Source organism: Rutidosis leptorrhynchoides, chromosome 10 (assembly GCF_046630445.1).
Source record: "Rutidosis leptorrhynchoides isolate AG116_Rl617_1_P2 chromosome 10, CSIRO_AGI_Rlap_v1, whole genome shotgun sequence".
Taxonomy (NCBI): domain Eukaryota; kingdom Viridiplantae; phylum Streptophyta; class Magnoliopsida; order Asterales; family Asteraceae; genus Rutidosis; species Rutidosis leptorrhynchoides.
The window spans coordinates 128,166,730-128,176,153 of record NC_092342.1 but is presented as its reverse complement, the minus strand read 5'-3'; the positions used below and the strand labels follow the sequence as shown (position 1 = coordinate 128,176,153).

Here is a 9,424-nt window from a genome sequence, read left to right as displayed (position 1 = left end):
TGCAAACCATACCTCGACAAATTCGTTATCGTGTTCATCGATGATATTTTGGTCTATTCTAAAAGCGAAGAAGAGCACGAACAACATCTCCGACTTGTGCTTGAACTCTTGAGACAAGAACGAATCTATGCCAAATTCTCCAAGTGTGAATTTTGGTTGAAGGAAGTTCAATTTCTTGGTCATGTTGTAAGTGATCAAGGTATTAAGGTCGATCCATCAAAAATCGAAGCCATTAGCAAATGGGAAACTCCTACTATTCCTACTCACATTCGTCAATTCTTGGGTCTCGCTGGATACTATCGTAGATTCATCAAAGATTTCTCCTTGGTTGCTCATCCTCTAACCGCGTTACCTCACAAGGGAAAGAAATTCATTTGGGCGACCGAACAAGAATCCGCTTTTCAAATCTTGAAGACAAAGCTAACCACTGCTCCTATCTTGTCACTTCCCGAAGGCAATGATGATTATGTTGTATATTGCGATGCCTCGAAACATGGTTTTGGGTGTGTATTAATGCAACGAAATAAAGTCATTGCTTATGCCTCCCGACAACTAAAAATTCATGAACGGAACTACACGACACATGATCTCGAACTCGGAGCCATTGTATTTGCACTTAAAATGCGGAGATACTATCTTTATGGAACCAAGAGTACTATCTTCACCGATCATAAAAGTCTCCAACACATCTTCGATCAAAAGCAACTAAACATGAGAAAATGAAGGTGGATTGAAACTTTGAACGATTACGATTGCGAGCTTCGTTACCCTCCCGGGAAGGCAAATGTAGTAGCCGATGCCTTAAGTCGAAAAGAAAGAGCGGTGCCTCTTCGTGTCCGAGCTTTAAACATCACCATTCACACCAACCTCAATAGTCAAATTCGGGTAGCCCAAGATGAGGCTCTCAAGGATGAAAATATTTCTCATGAACATTTGAACGTCCTCGCCTCTCGATTCGAAGTTAAGGAGACCGGGCTCCGATATTTCACCGGGAGAATTTAGGTGCCTAGTTATGGGGAGTTATGAAGCCTTATTCTAGACGAAGCCCATAAGTCAAGATACTCAATTAATCCCGGTGCCAATAAGATGTACCATGGCCTTAAAGAACAATATTGGTGGCCGAACATTAAAAGGGACGTTGCTACTTATGTTGCAAAGTGTTTGACTTGTTCCAAAGTCAAAGCCGAACACCAAAGGCCATCCGGGTTACTTCAATAACCCGAAATCCCGCAATGGAAGTGAGAAAGAATAACGATGGATTTCATCACAAAACTACCAAAAACGGCAAGCGGTCATGATACTATTTGGGTTATTGTAGACCGTCTCACCAAATCCGCGCACTTCCTAGCCATGAAGAAAACCGATAAAATAGAGAAACTTGCACAACTTTACATTAAAGAGATCATAGCCCGTCACGGTGTACCTTTATCGATTATTTCGGACCGAGATGGCCGTTTTGTTTCTAGATTTTGGCATACCTTACAAGAAGCGTTGGGAACGCGTTTAGGCATGAGCACCGCATATCATCCACAAACAGATGGACAAAGCGAACGCACAATTCAAACTTTGGAAGACATGTTACGAGCTTGCGTTTTTGATTTTGGAAAAGCTTGGGACAAGCATTTGCCACTAGTCGAGTTCTCTTACAATAATAGTTATCACGCGAGTATTAAAGCCGCACCTTTTAAAGCGTTATATGGCCGCAAATGTCGTTCTCCTCTTTGTTGGTCCGAAGTAGGCGACACACAAATCACCGGACCCAAACTTATTCATGAAACAACCGAGAAGATCGTTCAAATCCGAGATAGGCTCAGGACGGCCCGTAGTCGTCAAAAGATCTATACTGATAAAAGATGCAACGACCTTGAATTTCAAGTCGGTGACCGCGTAATGTTAAAAGTCGCACCTTGGAAAGGTGTAATCCGTTTCGAAAAACGCGGGAAGCTAAATCTGCGGTATATTGGTCCTTTCGAAATCTTGGAGCGTGTTGGAACCGTTGCTTATCGTTTAGATCATCCGCCTCAATTGAGCTCCGTTCATCCTACTTTCCATGTGTCAAATTTGAAGAAGTGTTTTGCCGAACCCGAACTCGGCATCCCTCTCGAGGAGCTTACTATTGATGACAAACTTCATTTTGTGGAGGAACCGGTTGAAATTATGGACACCTCCATCAAGACGCTAAAATAAAGTAGAATCCCGATCGTTAAGGTCCGTTGGAATGCCAAAAGGGGACCCGAGTTTACTTGGGAAAGGCAAGATCAAATACAAAGGAAATACCCTCATTTATTCGTAGATTCAGAAACGCAAGATCTTGAGAAAGAAACAACGACTACTACGCCTACTTAAATTTTGGGACGAAATTTCTTTTAAGGAGTAGGTAATGTAACATCCCGCCTTTTTTCCATTTACCTTCCGTTTAACTAGTTTAAAGTCCGTTATATAATTATAACATCTTCTGTTAACACGCGTTTTAAAATATTTCGTTTAGGTAATTCACGCACCTGCATTAAACTTGGGGGACCAATTTTGCCAATTGACAAAAGGTGTGACTAGGTCAAAGAGTCAACTCTTTCCTCATCCATTCATTTCATCCGCTTTTCTCTAACACTTTCAACTTTTCTCTCAAAACTCCAATTCAAAGATTCATCATCCATTTTCAAGTTAGCAATTAAACATCGAAACAAATTACATATTTGGAATCCTTGCATCTTCCTCTTCAATTCCATACCGACTTCATCAAGTTTGGGTAACTTTCTAAAATCACTAGATTCTTGATTCTTGATGTTTTTAACTTATAAAAGTGTTAATTAGTGTCTATGGCTTAAGTCTAACATGAATATATGATTTATATGCTTGTTCTTGTCATTTTGATGTAACTAGCTTAAACTTGAAATGGGTGTGTTTGATCTTGAGATTTGGTTGCTTAAATGTTATTAGATGTTAAAAGTGCATGTATTAAATGTGTTACTAGCATCGTTAGCTTCAATTTGGTATATAGGTTGACTTGGAAAAGTCTCATTAACATGATTAAGGATTTTATGATTTTTGGTTAGGGTTTGATAGCTTTAAATGTGATTTTTGAGGCATTAAAAGCCTTGCAATGTTGTTGGTAAGTGTTTATTAGTATTGTATGTTTAATTACCTATGAAACGGTGTATTATATGTGTGCATTTAATTCCCGAATCATAAATGTGCATTTATGAAGTTGAAAGTATTTATGATGTTGAAAGTATTTATGATGAACATTAAATGAGCATTCAACTTGGATTTTTATTTTTGTAAATGATGTTTTTAATTGATGAAAGGTATTTAGTTGTGTTTCTCGTTAAATTACCTTTCAAATGATATAAGATACGCATTTTAAGTGTTTACGGTTCATAAATTATGCTTGTTTGAAGTTTGGCTCGTTTTGGACACTTGAAAACTGCCAGAATTGCTGAACAGATACCTGGAGCGGCGCTCCAAACCCGGCTGTCCAAAAGTGCACAATTTCTTTTAATTCTAACTATGCTACGCCCCTCCGATTAACTTGAAACTTGGCCAACATGCTTATATATGATTAAAAATCTCAGAAAAATAGTTCAGGACCCGACCCGAACGTGTTGACTTTTTCATTGACTTTGACTTGACCAAAGTTGACTTTTGTCCAAACTTAACCAATACTTGTTTAAACCGTTCTAATCTTGTTGTACACTTGATTCTTGCATCAAACTTGACAACTTGATTCACATGCTATATAATCGAGTCGTGATGAGCCATAGGACTAATTGAACAACTTTGACCAATCGTGTTTACCGTTATTGATACAACCTACTTGTTTAGGTCTAGACTAGCAATTGTCCTTACACACGTTTACTTGTGAAGTGCTTTTACACTCTTGCACTCAAGGTGGGATCATAGTCCCACTTTTACTCTTTTAAACTTACATTTGGGATGAGAAAACATAAACGTTTCGTTTTACAAAGTGAACACACGTACGAAAACAAACATTCTACATACGAGTTAGAACAAAATCCTCAATTCGATTATCATTAGTTACACTTGTCGGGTGTAAGTGAGAACTTATGTTGTATGGCCATACGGGTTGACAAACCCTCATTCGGACGGTTTGCTACCGTTATTGGATGAAATATATTTTCGAGAAACAGTGTATGTTCTAACACTATTGTGATGGGGTTCTATGGATGGAAAGTTAAGCCTTGATAATTGGGTGCTCGTGATAACAAATTTTAGAATGGTTTACTATTATTTCAATGTTATAAATCTTGTGGTTCATTTATACTTACTTACTTACTTAAACCTATGATTTCACCAACGTTTTCGTTGACAGATTTCTATATTTTTCTCAGGTCCTTAAACGTTTTGTGATACATGCGTACGCTTATTATTTTGATACTTGCATTGGATGTCGAGTATATATACATACATTGAGCGTCTTTTGGCTACTTTTAAATTGTGTGGCATAGGTTTCATTTGTACTTATAACGTTGTAACGTAACTTGTGGTTGAACTATTCTTGTAAACTTTGAAACAATCTTTACATTTGAAATGAATGCGACATATTTTTGGTCAAACGTTATTTTAAAGACTTACGACCACGTAATGGGGCCTAAGTAGACGGCGCCGTCAATGACGATTTTGTCGGGTCGCTACAAACCTTATGTTAAACCATACCAACCACCGCTTCCTTACCCGAGTAAAATGAGAAAAGAGAGACTTGAAGCCGAGCAATCCAAATTCTTGGATATGTTTAAACTAATAAATGTCAATCTTCCTTTCATTGATGTGATTTCAGGAATGCCAATATATGCTAAATTCTTGAAAGATCTAATCACAAATAGAAAGAAAATGGAAGAACTCTCAGCTGTTAGAATGAATGCTAATTGTTCTGCAGTGCTATTCAATAAACTACCAGAAAAATCATCAGATCCAGGAAGTTTCATAATTCCATGTTTTCTGGGTAGTCTTAGTTCAATAGAAGCATTGGCAGACTTAGGTGCTAGTATAAATTTAATGCTATATTCATTATACACTAAACTATACCTCGAAGAATTGAAACTAACACGAATAAGCATACAACTAGCAGACCGATCAGTAAAATATGCTAGAGGAATAATGGAAAACATGCTAGTTAAAGTTGGTACTTTAGTATTTCCAGTAGACTTTGTGATAAGGCTAAAAAGGAACATATATTTCATAGCAAAATCCCCCAAGAAAGACAAGATTTTAGTTGCAATTGTTCCATTTTCAAGTAATATTCGTTTATTTTAAATAAGTGCGAAGACAAAAGGCGAAAACGACGAATTGAAGACACAAAGGTCCAAAAAGCTCAAAAGTACAAGATACAATCAAAAAGGTTCAAATTATTGATGAGGAACGTCTAAAAATGACAAGAGTACAAGTTACAAAATGCAAAGTACAAAATATAAAATTGTACGCAAGGACGTTCGAAAATCCGGAACCGGGACCAGAGTCAACTCTCAACGCTCGACGCAACGGTGTAAAAATTACGAGTCAACTATGCACAAGAATAAAATATAATATTTAAATAATTCATAATAAGAATAATATTAAATAATAAAAAGTTGTTAATTGAGCATAGTTCAGGGGTCATAAGTGAAAATTCAATTTCTAAATTCGCCTATAAAAGGCTTTGTAATCGTAATGTAAAAACACACCTTTTTCTATCTTTTTCTTATTTATCAATATCAATTATCAATATCTATATTCTATATCTCTATCATAATGTTAACTTAATAAGATATAACAATAATCTTAATTTTAATTTTAAATTATGATAATAATAAGATTTATGATAGAGATCGTTTGAGTGTGTAAGTCGAAATTCTGTCCGTGTAACGCTACGCTATTTTTAATCATTGTAAGTTATGTTCAACCTTTTTACATTAATGTATCGTAACTAAGTTATTATTATGCTTATTTGAGCCGAAGTAATCGTGATGTTGGGCTAAAATATTAAGAAGGGGTTATTGAACTTTGGACCATAATTAAGGTTTGGGCAAAAGACCGACACTTGTGGAAATTGAACTATTGACTATTAATAGATGGGGGGTATTGTCTAATTGAGTGACAACTCATTGGAGTCTGTCGAACCTATCTTCAAATTAATTAACCTAATAATTAATAATGATTATGGTTGTCCTATTTAGTGATGTTCATATGGAATCTGTTATAATCATTTAATTAATCAATTGGGTTGGGTAATTGATTATTCATTCTGATCAAGTGGATGAATTAATATTCATAAACTAATTAAAACAGGGGTGGATTACATACAGTGATAACTGGTGTAATTGTTGACAGAAGTGATAACTGCGTCACAGTTTAAATCCTTAATCAGTTGGAATATTTGACTTCGGGTATAAGGGTAATTTGACGAGGATACTCGCACTTTATTTTTATGACCGATGGACTATTATGGACAAAAACCAGATAGACGTATCAAATAAACCAGGACAAAGGACAATTAACCCATGGTAATAAATTAAAATCAACACGTCAAACATCATGATTACGGAAGTTTAAATAAGCATAATTCTTTTATTATATTTCTCATCGTATCTTTATTTACTGTCATTTTATTACTCGCAATTTTATTTACTGTCATTTTATTTATTGTCATTATTTTACGCACTTTAATTATCGTCATTTATCTTTACGCTTAAAATATAGAATCGACAAACCGGTCATTAAACGGTAAAACCCCCCTTTTATAATAATATTACTACTTATATAATTATATATATTTTATATAAATATAGTTAAAAATATAGTAAGTATCACCAGCTCCCTGTGGAACGAACCGGACTTACTAAAAACTACACTACTCTACGATTAGGTACACTGCCTATAGTGTTGTAGCAAGGTTTAGGTATATCCCATCCGTAAATTAATAAAACTTGTGTCATATTTTGTAGTATTTTGTATTAAAAATAATACTATTTCGTACCCTCACGCTACATCATCAAGTTTTTGGCGCCGCTGCCGGGGAGCGCTAAAACGCTATATTTTTAATTATAATAATATTGAAATAAAATATAATAATATAATAATATTGAAATAGAATATAATAATATAATAATATTGAAATAGAATATAATAATATAATAATATTTTAGAATATATTTTGAATCGTAAAAGTTTTAAAAAGTCGTATTTATTAAATACTTCAGGGGTATATTATGTAAATTGTAATTAATAATTTCTATCATGTCGATTTCATGTGAATAGTAAATTAATTAATTTCTTTTCATTTACTATTCATGAATAGTAAATGAATTAAAAAAAAAGTTTTGAAAAAAAAATAATAATTATAAAAAAAAAGTATTAATTTGTAAAAAAAATCATTTTTAAAAAAAAAAAAAAAATTGTAAAAAAAAAACGTTTTTTTTTAGAAAAAAAATTCGTTTTTTTAAAAAAAAAAACGTAAAAAAAAAAGTAAAAAAAAAAAAAACGTAAAAAAAAAAAAAAATTATTAAAAAAAAAATATATTTTTTAAGATTTTGTCTATAAAAAAAAAATTGTTTTTTTTAGTTTTATTACCTTTAGATTTTTAGACTATAGTCGCAACTTTTAGTATTAAGTTTAGTTTTGCCATAGTTATTTTTACTTCTAGAATTTTTAGGCTTTGCCGTAAAATCCCTTAAGTGCTTATTCCTTAGATTAAGTTTTAGGTGCTTTAGAATTTTACGACGCCGTATTTCGCACTACTTTCTTATTTTTATTTTTCGACGCCTATTTTCGACCTTTTTATTTTTCGACCTTTTTCGACGCGCAATCTTTTTCTTTCTTATTTCTCGCCATTCTAGTTTTTAGGACTTAGATTTTTTTCTACTTCTTCTCTAAATTTCTTAAAATTACGAAAATTTATTTTAAGTGGTTAAATTGATAGACATCAAAATTTTCTGGTTCGTAGTAATAGTTGGATTTGTACGTGGACCGGGTTATTGGAGCCAAACAGTACTCAATTATATTGAGACCAAACGAATCCTGCCCCTCTGCTGCATCTTTTGGCTATTCGAAACGTGGGCAAAATCAGAAAAGTCTATTGATTGGACAACTTATATAAGTTTTTCTTATTTTTATAACTAATAGGATATTCTGTGAATGCACCGAGCAAAACGTTCACCACCTTTCATACGTTCACCACCTGTAACTCGATCAAGACATCTAGCAAATATTGTCGCCGTTGATTTTTCTTTAGAATCGTCATCTAGTCGAACAAGAACTCCAACTCAAATTTCCGATAATCCATCTTTTGAACCCGACTTCACAATTAAGAACCCGGAGCATATTCAAGGACAATTCCAAGATCCTGAACCACTAATTATTCCTCCTGAGCCACAAACCATTAAATCAGAATCCTCTAGTGATTCGTATTCAACAAATTCAATTATGGAAGTAACGGAACCTCTAAGTATGGAAGATCGAATGAGAGCCACACGCACGGGCCAAGGTCACGCCATTATTAAGCCAAAAGTTAATGCGCCAGATTATGAAATCAAAGGACAAATTCTACACATGGTAACTAACCAATGCCAATTCAGTGGTGCACCGAATGAAGATCCTAACGAACACCTTCGTACGTTTAAAAGAATTTGTACACTATTCAAAATCCGAGAAGTGGAAGATGAGCAGATCTATCTCATGTTGTTTCCCTGGACTTTAAAGGGAGAAGCCAAAGATTGGTTAGAATCGTTACCTGAAGGGGCGATTGACACATGGGATGTCTTAGTTGAAAATTTTCTTCAAAGATTCTTTCCGGCATCTAAAGCCGTGAGACTTCAAGGAGAAATTGTTACGTTCACACAAAAGCCAAATGAAACATTATATGAGGCGTGGACAAGATTCGGAAGGATGTTGAGAGGATGTCCTCAACACGGTTTAGACACTTATCAAATAGTACAAATATTCTACCAAGGTGTCAACGTTGCTACAAGAAAAGACATCGACATAACAGCTGGTGGTTCCATTATGAAGAAAACCGCAACTGAAGCTTACAAAATTATTGATAACACAGCCTCCCACTCTCATGAGTGGCACCAAGAGAAAGATATATATCTCTCATCTAAAGCGGCTAGAGCCGATTCTAGCCATAACTTTGATTCCGTTTCCGCAAAAATAGATGCTTTCGAGAGACGAATGGAAAAGATGAATAAAGATATTCACGCAATACGAATTAGTTGTGAGCAATGCGGTGGACCACACTTAATGAAAGACTGTCACATTGAACAAACGATGGAACAACGTGAGAATGTTGTCTACATGAACCAAAGGCTGGAAAATAGTTATCAGAATAATTATCAACCGCCAAGGCTAAACTTCAATCGAAATCAAAACATTCTTTACAATCCAAAAGGACCCGACAATAACTCGTATAACCAACAAGGTCCGAATAACCAAC

The 9,424-nt window shown here is 34.7% G+C and overlaps 1 non-coding gene across 1 annotated transcript; it reads right to left on the bottom strand.

Moving 5' to 3' along the window:
- Positions 1 to 8,799: 8,799 nt before the first annotated feature.
- On the bottom strand, positions 8,800 to 8,906 carry LOC139873685 (small nucleolar RNA R71). Its single transcript, XR_011767412.1, has one exon. It is a non-coding gene; the product is annotated as a small nucleolar RNA R71 (small nucleolar RNA).
- Positions 8,907 to 9,424: the final 518 nt, after the last annotated feature.